Source organism: Erinaceus europaeus, chromosome 1 (genome assembly GCF_950295315.1).
Source record: "Erinaceus europaeus chromosome 1, mEriEur2.1, whole genome shotgun sequence".
In the NCBI taxonomy this organism is placed as follows: domain Eukaryota; kingdom Metazoa; phylum Chordata; class Mammalia; order Eulipotyphla; family Erinaceidae; genus Erinaceus; species Erinaceus europaeus.
The window spans coordinates 96,937,590-96,958,092 of NC_080162.1; the positions used below are offsets into that span (position 1 = coordinate 96,937,590).

Below are 20,503 nucleotides of genomic sequence, written 5' to 3' on the forward strand. Positions count from 1 at the left end.
CGGGCCTTCTTAGAAGAACTGTTTTTTTAGGAGTCAGGCGGTAGCACAGTGGGTTAAACACAGGTGGCGCGAAGCACAAGGACCTGCATAAGGATCCCAGTTCAACCCCCTGGCTCCCCACATGCAGGGAGTCACTTCACAAGTGGTGAAGCAGGTCTTCAAGTGTCACTCCCTGGCATTTTTTCGTTTCTTTGGTTGGTTTGTTTTTCTTCCAGATTTTTCATTGTAAAACCCTAAGCAAATAATCCCAAAGAACTTAAGGAGAACCCCCTGGCTAGGATGGCCACCCCATTGGTGGTGACATTCATCCTCCTGGCAAAGAGGTTTCAGTTTCCTAGGTGTGGGCTGTTTTCCAAGCCAAAGCTTTCTCAGAGATCCAACCCTTCCCTCTAGGCTAGACATTGGCTATACACTATCATGTAATGCCCTTCCACTAAAGTATAGAACCTAGAGTTCTATAAGGAAATCCATCTGAAGGAGGGTTCCAATTGTGCAGAACCCCTAGTGGAGAAGCCACCTAGCAGAGCCCAAGGCCCAGAAGTCGTCTCTTACAGTCACTTCCCTGCCCCCATCCTGCTACCAGCAAGGACATCCTTACTCTGTACCAACACTAAGGTGCAGAATCTTCTCAGTTCCCATAACAAATCAAACCAGTAGCTAAGGAGATGCTTTAGCCAGACTCTGCACTCTCATCAGGGAGAGGCAAGGATAACAGGTGGGTGGAGAGAAGCCATGTTCCCTGGCCTTGGACTGGGGCAGTGGTTAACTGAGAGAGGAGTAGGTTACAAGTAGGGAATTCAGGCTGAATAGGCAGGCGGATAAGTCCTCATCTATCACCTCAGTATCTCTGGTAGTTGTTGATATTCATAACCTCTATTAAAATAAGAACAAGTCTTAGTTTCCTCATCTATAAGGAAGGGATATGAACAACCATCACTAAAGTGATACAGTGAGAATTAGTGAAAGAAAACAGATAGTACCAGGTACATGATGGTCAGGAAATACCAGGCTCCTATCTCACATTTCTCTACTCCCTGACAAGTTCCCAGGGACAGGACAAAACAGTACCAGGCCCTAAAAGAGAGCACACAGTGGTAATGTTATTTTATTTTTTAAACTTTCTCTTTCTTTAAATGTACTTTGGGGCCAGATAGTGGTGCACCTGGTTAAGCACACACATTATACTGTGCCAGGACCCAGGTTTAAGCCTCTGGTCCCCACCAGCAAGGGGAAATCCTCATGAGTAGGGAAGCAGGGCTCCAGGTGCCTCTTTGTCTCTCTCCCTCCCCCTCTCAATTTTTCTCTCTCTTTCTACTAATATTTTTTTATTTTTAATAAATAAATTAAATAAAATGTATTTTGATTTTTATTTGTCATTATTATTTTCTTTGATAAGATGGAGAGAAATTAAGAGGGGAGAGGGAGGTACAAAGGGAAAGAGAGATAAAGATAACTGTAACTCTACTTTGCTGCTTGTAAAGATTCCCCACTGCAGGTGGGGACAAGGGTCTTGAACTCAGATCCTTGTGCATGGTGACATATGCGCTCAACCAGGTGACCCCAATGGCTGATTTATACAAGGACTCAAAAGGGTGCATGGCACAAAGGAAAGATGTTGTATGTTAGCTGCCATGAGTTTTTTTGTTGTTCGTTTAGCATGGGAAATGCACTAACCTCCTGGGGATGTTTATGAGAGCAGTTCCTAAACTAAAGAGAACCAGTGAAGAAAAGTTCCTGGAGCTTCCAGAAAAGCAGTCCCGTATACCCACGTCATAGAGTGGAATTGTTGGGAGAGTTTCTTTCTGTCATTTGCAGGGAAGAGGATTTTAAATACCCCAAACTAGAAATTGGCCTGAAGAAATTGGTTATTTGATATTACCTGTTTAGGTAATATCTATCTAACTAACATAAATGTAGAACAGAGTGAATTTACTGAAGAATTAAGTTAGCAAACATCTAGCACATCCAGGCAAGACTGGTGCCACTTCACCCTCACAGTCAGGCTGATGTACTGCTCCCACAACAGTCTACAGATTCTTCTGAGAACAGAGACCAGCACAGTCACAGTGCAGATGGGACCCAGTTTGTTTGCCTAGTGCGCTGAGGACAGCGTTATTTATGCTACTGCAGGGTGTTTTTCTGGATGATATGGGAGCTGGTTCACATAGCGTCCGTGATTCCACATTTAGAATTGTGTCTTCATTCACATTCTTTCCACGCAGCTCACAGCTCCTGAGCTGGAGTGAGTGGTCACTTTGCCTGGACCCATCCTTCAGAAAGATGCCAGCTCCAGCCATGTAGACCCTGGACTCTTGGTTTGGAGCTGGGGCTGAGTTCTCTGGCTGTGGTGTATGTGGGAGTGATCCATGCCTGACATTGGAGTTCCTGGCACAGAGAAGGTTGGGGGAACATTCCGGGAGACTTTGGAGTCTACAGTGGTCAGCTGTGGTCAGGTTAGGTGCATGGGACCCTAGGCCAAGTTCTGAGGTTCTTGCTCTTAAAACAGACTCTAGCTGGGTCAGCTTTGTTTCATTGTTCTCTTTCTCTCTCCCTTTTTCTTCCTTCCTTCCTTCCTTCCTTCCTTCCTTCCTTCCTTTCCTTATATCTCTCTCTTTCCTTCTCTCTCTCTTTTTAACTTTAAGGCTTTATTGGGTAATGGTTTACAGTATAGTCTTTTTCTCCCAGTCTTCCCATCACCAAAGGTCTGTGTCCCCATAAATAACTACTACAGTTCTCCCACAGTCTTAGATATTGGTTGACATTTCTTTTTGGCATATGAGTGAAATCATTCTGTAATTGTCCTTCACCTCCTTACTTGCTTCACGAGCATAATCTTCTCCAGTTCTATCCACTTTATCCTAAAGGACACAAAATCATCTTTTTTTTTTTTTTTTTTTTTTACTGCTGAGTGACACTCCATTGAGTATATGTTCCATAACTTTTTTTTTTCCATTCATCTGTTGAAGGGCATTTTGGTTGGTTGTTCTTTGTTGTTTGGTTCTTACTGTTCTCTCTTGACCCCTCCTGCTGACATCTTGACTAAGCTGCTGGTCACCGCCCTGTCCCTCTGAATGTTCCCGGGGCCATCTGCACGGTCTTTTCTCAGTAATCATTCAGCTCTTGTTGCACAGCAAACCTCATTGCTTCTAAGGTCCTAAGCCAGACATGAAATCATGATCTCCACCTGTTAAGAATTAAAAGTAAGCTGGTAAGAGAGTTGGGCGGTACTGCAGCGGGTTAAGCGCAGGTGGCGCAAAGCACAAGGACCAGCATAATGACCCTGGTTCAAGCCCCCAGATCCCCATCTGCAGGGGGATCAATTCACAAGTGGTGAAGCAGGTCTTCAGATGTCTATCTTTCTCTCCCCCTCTCTGTCTCCCTTCTCTCTCCATTTCTCTCTGCCCTATCCAACAACAACAACAATAACAACAACAACAACAATAATAACCTCAACAATAAAACAAGGGCAACAAAAGTGATTTTTTTTTTTAAAGTAAGCTGGTAAAGAAGTATACTAAGGAGTGGGAGGAAACCAAACTAGGAAGATCAGGAGTCCTACTATATCATTTCAGCTCATGGTACTCCCATTTGAAAGCAAACTCCTCCATAAAATGAGATTCTGCAATACACTGTTTCCTAAAATCTGGAATAAAATTATTTGAGCCAACAATGGAGGACATATGAATTGCCTATGTATTTATTTCAGTGTGTAATAGGGAATAAAAGAACTAGAACACCAAATTGACTCTGTAGGTATTGTTGTTTACCATGATGTTATCTGCTTTTTCTTAAGCAAGTTTTTTTAAATTTCCCTTTACAGAAAAATAGTAAGTAAATGTGGGTAGAGATAGTTAAACATTGGCAAAAGAAAAAATGTAAAAAAAAGGAGCCAGGGCAGTGGCACAGCAGGTTAGACACACATGGCACAAAGTGCAAAGAGCAGCTCAACAATCCCTGTTCGAGCCCCTGGCTCCCCACCTGCAGGGGATCACTTTGCAAGTGGTGAAGCAAGTCTGCAGGTGTCTATCTTTCTCTCCCCCTCCTCTCTCAATTTGTCTCTGTGTTATCCAACAGCAATAATGATAATAACAATAACAACAAAGGCAACAAAATGGAAAAAAATGGCCTCCAGGAGCAGTGGATTCAGTAGTGCAGGCACCAAGCCTCATGGATAACCCTGGAGGCAAAGAAAAAGAAAGAGAGAAAGAAAGAAAGAGAGAGGGGAGGGAGAAGGAAGGAAGGAAGAAAGGAAGGAGAGAAAGAAAAAAAGAAAAAAATCACAGTTGAGTTTTGCAATATGTAAGTGTACCTGTGACAAGAACAGCCTGGTTTTGAATCTCATGGAGCATAGGCACTTCACCCAGCTGAAAGATGGAAAAAAGGAAGTCATAGAGAAGTTGGGTAATTTAGCTGATATCAGATTGCTAGAAAGTGTTCATGACTCCAAATCCTACTTTCTGTCCTACTGTTTTCACGCTGGTTCATATCTTTTTTTTTTTTTTTTTTTTTTAATCTTTTAAATTTTTAATTTAAGAAAGGATTAGTGAACAAAAGCATAAGGTAGGGGGGGTACAACTCCACACAATTCCCAACACCCAATCCCTATAACCCACCCCCTCCCCTGGTAGCTTTCCCATTCTCTATCCCTCTGGGAGCATGGACCCAGGGTCGTTGAGGGATGCAGAAGGTAGAAGGTCTGGCTTCTGTAATTGCTTCCCCGCTGAACATGGGCGTTGACTGGTCGGTCCATACCCCCAGTCTGCCTCTCTCTTTCCCTAGTAGGGTGTGACTCTGGGGAAGCTGAGCTCCAGGACACATTGGTGGAGTCTTCAATCCAGGGAAGCCTAGCCAGCATCCTGGTGGCATCTGGAACCTGGTGATTGAAAACAGAGTTAACATATGAAGCCAAACAATTTGTTGAGCAATCATGGATCCCAAGCTTGGAATAGTGGAGAGGAAGTGTTAGGGAGGTACTCACTGCAAACTCTAGTGTAGTCCTGCTTTCAGGTATATATTTTGCAGTAGTTTATGGATACGTGTGCACATAAGCTCTCTCTCACAGAAACTGGTGTATATCTAGGTTATGGGACTTTGTTGGAAAGTGAACTACTTGAGATGAAATTAGAGTGTACTATTAAAGGAAAGGTCTCACCCGAGTAATGAAGCTGAAGGGTTGTCATTCCACACGTGAAGTCTCTGGATACATTCTATCTTAACCTGATTCTTTTCATCTGTTAGCTTGACTAGTGCTGATTTTGACAGGCAAGAAAGGTGGGAGGGCTAGGTAAAACCAAGGGGTTCCCTTTGGGTCTCTCTAGGCCAGATCTGAGTGCTAAGCAATGAACATAGTCTCTATAATTAGATCCAAAGGTCTCAGAATAAAAGGCAAGTTTTGAAATATCTAGGGGAAGGTAGAGCTGGATATTCCTGGTGTTTGGGGTATCCACCATTTGTGGGGTTATTCTTTCTGACTCAATTTAAACCAAAGTACATAGACTATTACTATTGTGATCCTGGACATCCCTGGGTTCAGGATAAGAGAGGTGGTAGCTCAGAAGACAGAGCTCAAGACTGGCATATGTGGGGCCTCAACCTTAATCTTTTGTACCACCTATGCCAAAGCAACACTCTGGCCTTTCCTTCTTTTTAAATAAGTAAATAAATAAATAAATCTTAAAGTAATAATAAGTGACTGGACCAGCAAACCAATAGGGCATAGGACTTGCAAGTGTAAGGTCCCAACTTTCATCTCTAAGACTGGATATGCCAGAGTGGTGCTGTTATTCTCTCCCTCTCTCTCTTTCATATATATGTCTGGAGGTGGTACCAGGCCCTATGTTGGGACTGAGACTATAAGGAGATCAGGAGATCATAAGGCTGAAGGAGGGTGTGTGTGTGTGTGTGTGTGTGTGTGTGTGTGTGTGTGTGTGTGTGTGTGTGTGTAAATAGATATAGAGAATGTGATATGGACCTCTAGGTCTTTTGTTTGTTTGTTTGTTTGTTGTTTTGCCTCCAGGGTTATCACTGAGGCTCAGTTCCTGCACTATGAATCCACTGATCCTGGAGGCCATTTTTCCCATTTTTGTTGTTGTTCATTGTTGTTGTTGTTGTTATTGTTGTTATGGCTGTTGTTGTTGGATAGGACAGAGAGAAATTAAGAGAGGAGGGGAAGACAGAGAAGAGAAGAGAAAGATATACACCTGCAGACCTGCTTCCCCAATTGTGAAGCAACCCCCCTGCAGGTGGGGATCTAGGGGCTCGAACCAGGATCCTTATGGCTGTCCTTGTACTTTGCATCTTGCTCCATGTGCGTTTAACCCATTGTGCTACTTACCCAGCCCCTGGGCTTTGTTGTTGTTGTTGTTTTGCTTCCAGGGCTATCACTGGGGCTCAGTGCCAGTACTACAAATCCACTACTTCTGGTGGTGTTTTTTCCTTTTTTATTATCATTTTATTTATTTTTTATTGAATATGACATAGAGAAATTTAGAGAGAAGGGGGAGACAGAGAAGAAGAGAGAAAGACACCCTTGGACCTGTTTCACCACTTGTGGAGTATCCTCTCTGAAGGTGGGGAGCTGGGAGCTCAAACTTTGCACAGGTCCTTGTGCTTCCTACTGTGTGTGCTTAACTAGGTGTGCCACTGCCTGGCCGACCTCTGGGGTTTTGAACACAGAGCCAGACACCTTGTGGGAGCTAGAAACTTTACTTTCCCAGGGAAAAGGGGAGAGTAGGAAAGGGCTCTTAGTAAGAAAGAAAGAAGGAAAGAAAAATAGAAAGAAAGAAAGAAAGAAAGAAAGAAAGAAGGAAGGAAGGAAGGAAGGAAGGAAGGAAGGAAGGAAGGAAGGAAGGAAGGAAGAAAGCTGGGGGCCGGGCGGTAGCGCAGTGGGTTAAGTGCACATAACGTGAAGCACTAGGACTGGTGTAAGGATCCCAGTTCAAGCCCCTGGCTCCCCACCTGCAGGGGAGTCACTTCACAGGCAGTGAAGCAGGTCTGCAGGTGTCAATTTTTCTCTCCCCCTCTCTCTTGCCCTTCTCTCTCCATTTCTCTCTGTCTTATCCAACAACGATGATATCAACAACAGTAATAAAAAAAAAGGGCAACAAAAGGGAAAATAAAATATATATGTGTGTGTGTGTGTGTTTTTACAATGGCCTCCAGGAGTAGTGGATTCATGATTCAGGCACTGAGCCCCAGCAATAATCCTGGAGGCAAAAAATAAAAATACAAATAAATTAAAATTTAAAACAAATAAAGGAGAGAAATCTTTTGTGCCAAACCCTGTGACAGATTAATTCATTAAACCAAGGTCATCAAACAATCAGGGCCAACTAAGAGAAGGTGTTCTTGGTGGGGAAAGGAGGACAAATGAGAACTGGCACAGTGTGAGCAAAGGCATATGGGGTAGACAGTATCTGAGGGTTGGGAGGGTTGTCTCCATGCTGTTTGGTGAGCAGATGAGCCCAGACTAAGACAGAAAATGGCCAAGGAGGAAGCGTGTATGTGCCCAGGGCTGGCTGGGCTGTGGAGAAGCCTTCACCTCCCAAAGGCAAAGAGGGGAGCTCTCACTTGGCAAAACCAGACACATAAACTGATATTTGTCAAGTGGACTTGCAAGCAACTGGCCGTGCCATGGCAAGGCTCACCAAGTGGGCACTCACATTTCCTTACCCCTAATTACCTAATGTCCCTCTGCAACTCTCCCTCTGAGCCTGGCCCGGCCTGAGGGTCTGTTGTTTTGCTCCCAGAGCACAGCAGATCATGGCTCCTTACTCGAGGAATGCAGGCTCCGGTCCTCCTAGCCGATGATGAAACGGGCTATTTCTGCCCCGGGACATCAGCAGGCTACCAGTCAGGCCAGGCGCTAACTCCAAAACATACATGGTGGTGTTTCCAAGTGTTCCCCTAAAAAAACATTTTCCTTTACACCTTAGGATGCCTTTATTTGAATTTTGGCAGTGGATTCACTTTTACAAATCATTGCAGATGAAAACTGGAATGGAGGCTTCAGGTCCAGTGAAACGGCCAGCGATTTCTCACTCCCCAAGTTATCTATTACCCGTGGCCGATCTGGATGTAAAAATAGCTGCTGAGGCTGTTTGTTTAATCTGACTGTTACTTGACACCACACGGGTGTCTTGTAGGGTGGACTGTTTGCCGCTTCCCCACCAAGAACACCATTTGGTTTCCCCCTGGCTGGGTCTCTACTTAGGTACGCTTCATGAACTTGCCTGGTCCAGCTGGTTCCTGCTCACTGACTTCCCTCAGGTCATCAGGTTTATGAAAGATAAGCATTTTGAGTGTTGGATCATGCCATCTCTCATCTGACAGCCCTGCTAAGGTGGAAAGTTTTAACTGCTGGGCAGAACCAGGCTGCTGGAAGAGTCAGGAGAGGCCTGAAAGAACAAACAGCAAGCAGCAGAGACACTTGACAAGTGGAAGGTATGATGAGGGCACTTGTCTGGTTTCTTAGCATAAGCAGGAAGGCTCAAGCCCCCTGCAACGGGTATATTTGCTCTGGGTTGGCAATGCTGGGATGGAGTTGTGTACTTACATCTTGTAAGAGGTGTGAGTGGCCAGGAGCACATTGGGGGATAAGCTTCCCAGTGTGCCACAGATGGTGGACGGCTGTGTGGACAATGAGGGTTATTCCATTCTCTGTGCGTGACTATGGCCTTTAGTTCATCTGTCTGTCTGCTCCCACATGGCTGTGGATGTTACTAAAAAGGGTGTCCCCAGGTCCTACAGGTTCTTGTGTGCCTCAGTGTAAGACCTGGCAGGTTCCTCCACCAGGAGTCTTAAAGGGAACAATTGACTATTGGAACAGCCTGGCCTGTGGGGTTTGAGAGAATGTGTGTTCTCCACCCAGCGTCCCACAGGCTGAATTCTCCCAGTCCCTGGGCATCCCAGGCCCCCTCCCCCCACAGAGCAGCAAGCCAATCTTGAAGTCATATATATATTTTGTACTTTCTCTCAATTGCTTGGTTTTGTTGTCTACCTAAAACTGCTCTAGAAAATATGGGCCACTTTGCTTTATAGTTAGGTAGCGGATGTTCTTTTTCAAGACGACTAATCAAATTGTCCTTATCAGGATGAGTGTGTGTGTTAGGAGGATTTATAAAGTATATTTGAAGCAATGTCTAAAAAACTAAGTTCAAAGTTCAAAGGGCTGGAGAGATAGTATAGCTTTAGTACAAAGGACTTGGATGTGAGAAAGCCCAAATTCAATCCCTGGCACCATCGATGGCTAGAGCTGAGCAGTGGTTTGATGAAAAATAAGTACAAGAATCATAGAATAGATTAAGCAAATGTTTGTGAAAAGTGAGGTCTAATTTTCCAGCACTTATATTTCTTTATAATAGTGGCACTAGCCACCACTGTGAGTTGAGAACCTGGCTTTGAAGATAAAGTTTTATTGGCACATAGCCACACTCACTCATTCACTTCCATATTGTCTCTACTTTCACACTAGGACAGCAGGAGTCATATGACCGGCAAGAGAAAAACAAAAACATTTACTATGGAGCCCTTGCTGTGTGTCAGAAAGTTTTCTGACCCTTGTAGGTGAAAACACCTTGAGGTGTGCCAATTTAGAACAGAGAGAGAGAGAGAGGGAGAGTATAAGCTCTAATTGTTTAATCCATCTGTGAGCTGAACCCTTCAAAACCAGCAGCCACTTCTGAGGCCCTTGCCACTCCTTTTTAAAGTCTAGCTAGTACAGGAAATGTTCAGTTTGTCACTGGGAGAGCTAGTTTTGCCATGGAGTATGGCTTGAGCTGAGCAGGGCAGATTATGCTTATCGGGGTGGTTTAAAAATAGGCATCTCTGGGTGACTCAAGTCCAGCATGTGTTTGCCCCTGGGTCCTCAGCAGGATAATGATTGTGCTTATTCTGTGGAGCCCAGAGGCTTGATGGGATCCTGCTTGGAGTAAAGGGCGCTTGTCAGATGCTGGATCCTGGAGACAAGAACTAAGACCCCCCTGCATTCTGAGAGGCAGAGCTGTGTGTAGGAGACAGGAATGCTGGAAAGGGTCATAATTCCTTGGAGAAAGTATGCATCTGCCCCTATCTGTTTTCATCAGGATGCAGGCAAGTGTGTTGGCACTTTCTGAATCTTTGCTTCTGACCCTTACAAAGCCCTGGAGACCCTTACAAAAGAGGGCAAAGCCCAGGTCTAGAAAATATCCCAATTCCTCTAACCAATGGCAGAAATCTCAAAAACTAAAACTTGTGACTGGTGGAGTCAGAGCTGGACCATCTTCCTTGTTGTCTCTCTTGGGATTTTATTCCTGCTGTCCAGGCTATTACAGAGAAGCAATGAGTTAAAAAAAAAAAAAAAAGTCAACTACAGTAGGTTTTATTTTCACTTGAGGATATAAACTTCACTTAACCAAGCCCAGGAAATTTTATAGCCCTATAAGCCAGGCTTACATAGGATTTATAGTTAGTTGGGAAAGTTCAAAATACCTCTTGACTTCTACTTGGTTTCCAGGAGTTGCATGACATGAGTTGGTGGGAGTGAGTGGAGGGGAGAAGACAAGAGATTAGTCAAGGCACATGGATCAAGACCCCAAAATGGATCTTGTAGAGCACTAATGAGTTGTGCCCCCTCATCCCTCAGTGAATGTCATCAGTGTCATTCTGGGGTACTCTTTAGAGAAAGCTGCAAGTATGAATCCCATAAGGCCTCCTGTGTCAAGGTGGAAGCAAAGCGGGCTCCAAGCTGACTTCAGTTCTCAGGGGAAGACTGAAGCCGCTTGGTGTGAAGTGTAGTTTCTTCTGAGCCTGCAGCTGTTGTTCTTCCTGGCATGAAGGCAGGGGTGGAGTTCTTGGGACTATAATAGCAGGAAGTATCAAAGAGCCTATCAGCCACCAGTGGCTTTCTCCCTGGAACTTGAGAGACCTCCTTTTAGTAGCATGAAGGGATGGCAGACCCTTCTAGGCCATGCAGATAAAAGTAGGGTGAAGGCCTTTCTAGAGTCCTTGCTCTGCTGGGACCACCTGGGAGACTTCAGCCGGCATGAGATAAGCACAGCACTAGGGTAAGATAAGCACAGACCTGAGCAGAAGGGACCCCGAAACATTCAAGATGACCCTACCTCCTAGGGGTCTCTGCACCCCAGTACTGTTCCCTGGCCTCTGTATGCCCATATTTCTCTATGAGGCCTCTTATAGGGAGGGTGTGGACTGTGTAGGACCATCTCCCATATGAAGCTGAATGGTGATAAGTGGGGAAGATGGCACTGAGATTTGCTTGACATCTGCAGTGCTTCTTCCACTCCTTGTCCAACCTAGAGGCTGGTTTTAAGCCTTTGTTCAGAGCCTGGCCTGCAGTGCTGGGCCAGCCCAGAGATACCTTTTGAGTGCCCTGTCCCAGGGCATGCAGGTGTCCCACAGTACCACCAGTCCATAACCAAGCCTGTCCTGCCCAACCTACTCTGAGACAAATCAGGTCTGAAGGCCATAGACATAGACTTCAAGGGGTCTAAACTCAGACCCACTGGGGAGAACTCAGAGCCATTTCTCACTGTTGGGGTGTCCACTGTTACCATGGTAGGTATCATCAGCTGTGATTCTTTGGATGCAATGTGCTTAGAGAGATTGACTTCATCCTTGAGTTATTTTAACATGATAGATATTTAGGAGGCCACTCCCAGAAGCAGGCACTGTGGCTTAGAGAATTTAAATATCTTGCCCCAGGAAGCACACCTCATGAGGGACTGAGATAAACCTTATAGGACCTGAGTCCAAAGCCCATATCTTTTCCCAAATACCCCCCTAGACCTAGAACTCACAACATTCAACCAAGTTTCTGCCTATTTAGCACTTCAGAGATTCAGTGCTCTCCCCAAGAGGATTTATGGGCCATCTCGGCCCATCTCTGCAAGCCCCTGAGCCTTGCTAAGACATTCCAATTTGCTGGACATTCTAACAGTTTTGGCTTCTAGCAATGGGGACTTCATCTCAAAAAATCTCTCATGAATCTAATGAACAAGCACCAGATAAATAACAGAAATACAGGAGTGGTTTTCTCTGTTTAACTGCCTTATCGCTCAGTTTTTCTCCTTAGGGCATAACCTCCAACTTGGATCTTTCCTTCCAGAAGTCAGTGGAGAAAAACCCCAGAGTGTTAAGTTGGTTAATGTCCACTGAGAACAGAACCCACTCCTAAAATCACAGGATATTCTCACATCGCTGTTACCTCCACTTTTGTATCAGAGGGCCATAGATCTGAACACCTTTAGCACTTGGGGGTAGAGAGTCTGACCTCAGAGGAAAAGGGATATTCCCAGCCACATATGTTCACCCTTTAGGAGAAGTGTCATGGTGTCCCAGAGAACCCTAGTGTCAGTCAGGACAGCCTGCTACTCTGCCCCACCAGACCTTTCCAAAGAAGGGTAGGAGAGGGTGGATTTAAAACCTCAGAGGCACTGTCACTGAGCAGGCCAGCTTTCCACATGTCGTCTCAGGTGCTTGGCTAGGAGTTGAACACATGTAGCTCAAGGGGAATACTATGCAATCTCAATGCTGCAACTGATCAGCAAGATCCATTGTTATTGTTATTATTGATTTAATAACAATTGATAACATCCTAGGATAAAAGGGGTACAATTTCACACAATTCCCACCACCAAGACTTCTATACCTCATATCCTCCATTGGAAGCTTTCCTATGATTTATCCCTCTGGGAGCATAGACCCAGGATCATTATGGGGTACAGAAGGTGGAAGGTCTGGCTTCTATAATTGCTCCTCCACTGGACTTGGGCATTGGCAGGTTAATCAATACCCCCATCCTATTTCTATTTTTCCCTAGTGAAGAAGGGCTCTGGAGAAGTGGGGTTCCAGGACACATTGGTGGTGTCATCTGCCCAGGGAAGTCAGGTTGGTATCATGGTAGCGTCTGCAACTTGGTGACTGAAAAGCATTAAGATATAAAGCAGAACAGACTGTTAAATAATCAGGAACCTATAGGTAAGAATATAGCAAATGAGATGTGGGATCATCATTTTGGCAGAAGCTAGGTCTATTTTATATATATTCCAAGGCACCCATGACTTTGATAAGTTTTGCCTGAGCCTGACAACCAACATGCAAGTGGGCTAACTGTATTGTCTAGGGAGATGGTGTCAGAGTTGGGAATAGGACCAAAAAGCTGGATCAGGGAAGAGAGTAGCTCCCAAATATAGGGGGAGTATATAAATACTGTTAACTGTTAACCTCATTGATCTGATCTGGGGCCCATATTCAGCACAGAAACCTTTGTAACCTCTGCATCCCTGTAAGCCTGAGCTCACATTCTCTGATCATAGCTAGGAACATTCTAGGCTGCACTCATTTCAGGACCTGTCTGCCTCAAGTGGAAGAGTGTGTTGACCCAGCCTCTCTTCAAAGAGTGGGGCAGTCCCTATCATTTTTGTTCCACATTTAGGGCAAGGTCCTGTAGAGGCCTACAAGAGGGTCCACGATGCTGTTCCTGGTGGAGATGACCACAGTGGTAGAGAGACATCTGTTAGAGGTCTAGACCCATCTATGTGGGAATCCCAGGACTCCCTAACTAGGACCCCAGATGATGGGGTGGCCTCATAGTGAGCCATCACTATGAGCCATCACTAAAATGTTCTGGTCAGCAGGATCTATTCCAACAACAAACCTCAGTGAGAAGCTGGCTGAGGCGCAGGGCAAGTGTGGGAGGTGGTTCAAGGACAAGGAGCCCTCTGGGAACTCTCATCAGCTGCTTTCACAGTTTCCTCTTATACACATTGGCAAAAGGCAAATTATCCTAGCGTACCTCATTAAACCCAACCATGTGTTAGGCCAGATGTGTGGTAGGGATGGTGGCCACATTTATTGATATTTAGTAGATGACAGTCCCCTCACAAACACAGATTCATTGAGTTCTCACAAGTATCCAGTGAGATGGGGTAGATGAGGAAGCCAAAGGGATGACATCATTTGTACTTAGAAACTAGTATAATCAAGAACTGCACTCAAAGGGGTTTGGTTTTCATATCCTTCCTACCATATTATAATCTCTCCATACGGAGATTAGAAAAGCTGTGACTCCACAATTAGTGGGCACCTACTGTGTGATTTTCACACAGGAGCTCTTTTTTTTTCTTAAGTTGGGAGATTAGTGATTGACAGGAATATAGTTGTTAATATACATGTAAAATTTCTCAAGTTTCAAGTTGTAAAGCACTCTCATCCCCAGCTCAGGTCCTCTTCCACCATCATGCACCAGGACCTGAAAGCTTCCTCTCATGCCCAGAATCTTTTGCTTTGGAGCAATTAGCCAAACCCAGTCTAAGTTCTACTTTGTGTTTCCCTTTCTGTTCTTATTTCTCAACTCTGTCCATGAGTGAGATCATCCCATATTCACCCTTCTTTTTCTGACTTCTCTCACTTAACATGATTCCTTCAATCTCCATTCAAGATGAGGTGAAGAAGGTGAATACATCATTTTTAATAGCTGAGGAATATCCCATAATGTTTATATACTGTAATTTTCTCAGCCACTCATCTGTTGCTGGACATCTGGGTTGCTTCCTGGTTTTAGCTATTACAAGTTGTGCTGCTATGAACATAGGTATACACATATCTCTTTGGTGTGTTTAATTTCTTAGTGTATAGCTCCAGGAAAAGAATTGCCAAGTAATAGGGTAGGTCCATTTCCAGCCTTCTGAAAGTTCTTCAAACAGGGACTGGACCAATTTACATTCCAACCAACAGTGCAGGAGGGTTCCTTCACCCCCACAATTTATAGGAGCTCTTCTAAGGCACTTGGTGATCTCCGTGCCAAATGTTAGTACTGCAGCAGTAGATACAAGAGTCCCTCCTGTGGCTCTAACTTCTATTCTAAACTAAAGTCTTCCCTAGTCTTGGAAGATTTTACCTTTATCATTCACAACCACCTAGAAAGGGAGGTATTTTCTGCACATGAAATAACACAGGCTTGAAGAGACGAGGTAACTTGCTGAGGTTGCACTGGGCCAGGAAATGGGATCACCGAACTGAGTCTAAACCTCAGACTCTTTCTACCACCCTCTGCCTGTGCACAGACTGGCAACCTGAGCTCCCTTCCACCTGCCTTCCAGAAAATTTTCCAGAAGAAACTTCTCTTTTTCTATCTTCGTGATTCTGCAGCTTGTACAGGTCTCTCTGCCTGTTTATCCTTTGTGGACAGACACCTCTTGCTAAAGATAGTATGTGTATGACATGCCCAGAGTCAGACCGAGAACAGGGCATTCACAGCCCAAACCATAGTCATCAGTAACCATGAAACTCAAGTGATCCAAGAGCCTGTGACTCATAAGTATAGTCTCTCAGAAAGAGGTACAATCCCCCACTGTTCAGGAGCTAAGGCAGCAGTGGTCCAGGTGTGGTCTCAATACCCAACCTCACTAGTGAGCATCAATCTGTGGGGAGTGGGGCCACTGCCTTAGTGAAGAAAGGGAGGAAAAGTTTCCCCCGTCTTTGTTCTCAAACATAGTGGAAGATGTTCCAAAAAGCTGGACTTCTCACATCCAGTAGAGCAATAGTCATAACTAACTTTGACTACTAGAGAAGAATGTTGTTTTCAAATTTTGAAAGGATAACCTGGGTGACCACATCTGAATTCTTTTTCTGGCTTCCATAAACCTCTATGAGGAATTCAGTGAGAGTACAGGGGGCTAGTTTCATGACCACGTTCCCCTAGCAAGACATTCTCTTGCTTTGTTTCCTTGGCAGATCCCCCAGTCACTAGTGTTGCAACGGTTGAAGAAAGGAAGTTTGCCACCCACCTACCCAGTCACCTCACATCTGCTTCTCAGTCTCTAGTGGAAAGTTAGAAGAAGGGCAAGGAGTAACATCAGGACTCATATAAGTGTGGAAGAGAATCATGAATTCCCAGCTCTCCCTACCTGTCCAGAGATAGGGAAATGTTTGCTTCTAGAATGTTCTTTATAGGACATCTAGGTCTAATGGATGCTCTGCATGTGCAATGCTACTGATCAAGAATAGGAGAATAGAAGGGCCATAGGCAATAGAAGAGGATTTCCCCCCTTCTCCATCATGTGTGGACATCATGACAGAGGGACACCCCACTACCACCAAAGTGCCTTTTTGTCTCAATTGTATAGGACAAAGAGTCATGGAATATAGACACCTGGGTCTGAATCCAGCTCTGTCACAACCTAGTTGTGTGACCTTGCATGAGGTCACCCATCTCTCTGACCCTTAGTTTGGCACTTGAGATACCTTTGGCACTATGCCCTTACCTGACATGCTGGTGGTTGTGGCCACTGAACAAGATGGTAGATAAGAAATGCATGGTATCCAACAACAGATAAGTGGCTGAGAAAGTTGTGATATATACACAACAGAATACTACTCAGATATTTAAAATGGTGAACTCACCTTTTTCATCTCATCTTGGATGGAGCTTGAAGGACTCATGTTAAATGAGATTAGTCAGAAAGAGAAGGATGAATACGGGATGATCTCACTCATGGACAGAAGTTGAGGAGAAGAACAGAAAGGGGAAACACAAAGCAGAACTTGGACTGGATTTGATGTATTGCACCAATGTACAGGACTCTGAGGTGAGAGCAGGGGGATGTTCAGGCCCTGGAGCATGATGGCAGAGAAGGACCTAGGTGGGGGGGGGGGTTAGAGTGTTATGTGGAAAACTGAGAAATGTTTCATATGCACCAACTACTGTATTTTAATGTTGACTATAAACCATTAATTCCCCCCAATAAAGAAAAATAAAAGAGAAAAATAAACGCTTGGCAGGTAATAGGAGTTAGGTAAAAAGAACAAGCCCACTTAGTCTCACCCAGCAAAGTGCTGATGCTCAGTGATGGCTCTTCCAGTTCTACTCCTTAGTTTTTGCCTCCCAGCCCCATGTCACCAGTTTACAGATGGGGAATTAGGTCCACAGATGGCAAGGAGATTATGCAAACCCCCTGCCTTGATGTAGCATTGGGAGTCTGCCTTGGAACCACCTCTCTCTTTCTCTCTCTCTCTCTCTCTCTCTCTCTCTCTCTCTGTCATGCTACTTAATACTATTTTAATTTATTTTATTATTTTGGGTTTAGTAGTTTACAGTTCGGTCAATGACACAGTGGAACCCTTCATGTCCTTATGATTTGTCTCCCATCATACACCAGGACCCCTGTGTCCTTTAATTCCGTCCTTTTTCCTTCTTCCCCAAAGTCAGGTCAAGGGTACCCAAGGTCTGCTTCCAAGGGGTTCCCCTTCTCAAATTGCCTGACTTTCTCCAGGGTTTGAGAGAGGTTGGTTCCTAAGGGACACCCCACTCCAACAAACCCAAGTGCTTCTTCCTCTTGAAATCTCCTCCCTGGACAAAACTCCCTAATGTATTGTCCAATCCCCAGAGTACAATCATCCCTACAAAATCCACTTCATGATCCATATGGGATTTCTGCAGGTAGTAGGCTACTGGGTTTGTCATCATCCCCTAGGTTACTAAAATAAGACTGAAACTCAGGTAGCTGAGGTGACTTGTCCACAGTGTACCATCTAATCCACAGCTCATTCCTGGAGAAGCATGTACTCAACAGTAAGGGGCAGGGCAGTCTTTCGGAGCTTCTGAATACAGAATGCAGACTCTTAGGTGTGATGGGATGCAAGAAATAGATGACACCCTCTGGTCATAAATCCTAAGATAATGTTCAAAGATACCTGAGTGTAGGGTGAAGAAAAAAGTCACCGCAGGGCTGAGCAAATAAGGAACTTTGGAGGCTCCTGGAGTAGTCTCTTTAGCTGCAGGCTTCAGGGACCCTTTCCTCCACTGGCTGTAGGCTGAGGTCCCATCCCTCCAGCTACCAAACTTATTTGGGCTTCATGGTCCTCCTCTACAAAGAGTAAGAGTAATTCCTACCTCATCAGATTCCTGTGAGTATTATAATAATTATGTAATGATAAATGTGGACAACTGGAAAACAGCTCACTGGGATAGTACACTGCTTTGCCATGTGCATGACCCAGCTTCAAATTCAGGCTCCACCACAAGAGAACTTGCAGTGCTATGATCCAGAAGCCCTGGAGATGAATAATAATTGTAATAATATGAACCAACCATATTGGGTTACACAAAATGTCTAATGCCAGGTGTTCCTTAAATGAGGAACTTCCCTATTCATTCACTTTTTTCCTGACTAATTCAATCATCTAGTATATGAATGGCCCTGTGCTAGGCTCAGGTGCCATATGAGGACTGGGAACAAAGAACCAGCAGTAACTTAATGATAAAAAAATCACTGCATATCATAACTCATTATTGTGTCCTGAAGTTCATAGGCAATTAATTGTAAATCTTTTTTAATGAATTAATATCACAGCATAGAAATGATGAAAATATCAGAACAGTACATATAAGCAGAGTAAGTTTGGTTTCTTGAGTTTTCTTTGATATGTTTCTTGTCTATAAATATATAGAGATATTTCTGAACATGTCTTGTGCTATAAGGTGATACACCTCTTACTATAGAATGAGGGGGCAAACAGATGGGAGATCTGTGTGTGTGTTTCTGTGTGTGTGTGTGTGTGTGTGTGTATGTGTGTCTGTGTGTGTGAGAGAGAGAGAGAGAGAGAAAGAGAGAGAGAGAGAGATGTATAAGAAGAGTGTGCACATGATTCTCTTGATTTATCTGCATTGTCTGCAGATAAAGCACTGAACTACCATGATCAGGATTCACTGGATTTCCAGTTCAGGTGTTACCTTGACTGCGGAAGGTCCAGAACCTGGTGAGTCTGGTGGCTCTGAATATCCAGTGACATTCAGGCAGTGACTGCCTTCAGGATCTGTTTCATGACAATTCCTTTTGTCAGTCTTCTTCAAAATGAAGAGAAGCCCAGTGAGGTGGGTTTGGGAATTGGAGAAAGGGTTTTCCTACTGTATCAATGTTGCAGGCACATGTAGAGGTTATGTGACTTGTCCAAGATAATGTCGCTTTGGAGCCAAGTCAGGTGTCCAGGTCTGTCCACTACCCAGAACTGACTATGATTCCTATCTCATAACTGTTCCTACTATTTCCAAAACTCAAGGCAATCTTTTTTTTTTGGAAGTGTGGAAGGGATGAGTGGATGGATGGATGGATAGATGGATGACAAATATTCAGTGAATTTTAATAGCAATCAAACTGACCTAGATTCTAGGTGGACTCTGTATGTTGGTAGTCTCTGTATTTTTGAAGGAACTGCACAACTGCCTTATGGAACTGCCTTGGTCTGGCTGGGAAGTGAGTTGTGACCCTTGGTTGAGTCTAACAAGGAGGCCTAAAGTCAGAGGATAAAGTGGCAAAACCCTTTCTGTTAATCTGTCCCCTTCTCATTTCCTAATGTTTTGTGGTTCAGACAGTTTTTTGATGGCCCCTTGTGGGCAGTAGATATCAGTCAGAGAAATGCCTTCCCCAACTCTGGAAGACATGAGTGAGGAGATGGAAGGGTTGTTTAGAGGTCAGTCTCTTTCCTCCTACTTTTACTTTTGATACTGGTGTAGTTCATTTTACCTCTAAGCCCATAAGGAGCATCAAAGACCCTCATCATTGCCTTGGTCTACAGACACTTTTTACCAAAGTAGTACTGAGAAATAGGGAGGCTTCAAACCTAGGTCCCTTTCTGGGGTGTAGGAGCACCCAAGACAGTAGTGTTGGCTAACTTCAGCTCCTCTGGTCACCAGGAACTTCTAGAAGTGAACCTTGACGGTGTTTGGCAACCAGAAATGGCCAGAAACAGCATGAAGGCATGCTGTGGATAAGTCCTGTGTGTGTGTTGGGGGGTGGGAACCACAGCCCATATTGCAAGCGCATGTGCAGGTGGAAAGCATGCAGATTCAGAGATGCCAGCAGCCACAGTGCCACATGGGGACCACTGTGCCTTCCTCCTTCCAACTTTGCCTCTGATGTAGAGTCATCAGTGGGAAATCAGCCATAGAAATAATCAGTGCTATAAAGCAAGACCTTTGCCCCAGAGAACCAATGGTTAAATATCACTTGGGCCCTCTGTTTATACACCAAGAAAGAGGAAGAGGAACTGGAAAGGGCAGGTAGCTGGGAGACCACAAACAGACAGTCTCTGTATCTTCTTTATCTTTGCCTCCAGACCTTGCTTGTCCCTTTTTTCTTATAATTGGGTCCCTCTCTAGATGTGTGATGCCAGTTGCCAGCATCCTTCTATCTTGGGGAGTCCTAACAAGACCAGTTCTAACATTCTATCTGCAGACGTGGCCCCAGGTCTGAAGATTCAGTTGCTCCTGTAGGAACATACATTCTACATACAGTAGATTGGTAGGTGTCCCAAGACAGAAGTGAGGCTCAGGCTGGGCTGAGTTACAAGGATAAGGCACCCCTCTCCCTCAGCTCTCTCTCAAGGGCAGCAGAACACCACAGCAGGGGTAGTGAAATAACTTACTTGGATACTGTGCTGCTTTGCTATGTATGCGACCCAGGTTCAAGCTCGACCACCAGCACACTAAAGGTGCTGTGGTCTCTTT

The 20,503-nt window shown here is 44.6% G+C and overlaps 1 protein-coding gene across 6 annotated transcripts in view; it reads left to right on the forward strand.

The window, feature by feature from the left end:
- Positions 1-20,503, forward strand: part of C1H10orf71 (chromosome 1 C10orf71 homolog) — a 67,755-nt gene that overhangs the window by 29,143 nt on the left and 18,109 nt on the right. The window contains exons 1-2 of one of the 6 annotated variants that reach the window (XM_060191496.1): positions 8,139-8,435; positions 12,818-12,885. The exons of 2 other annotated variants lie outside the window; for them this stretch is intronic. The gene's annotated coding sequence lies outside the window, so the exon portion shown is untranslated. Of the gene's footprint in view, positions 1-2,380; positions 2,400-8,138; positions 8,436-12,817; positions 12,886-20,503 lie in introns of those variants that run through there. 3 more of the 6 variants (XM_060191501.1, XM_060191509.1, XM_060191485.1) reach the window with 3 other exon arrangements.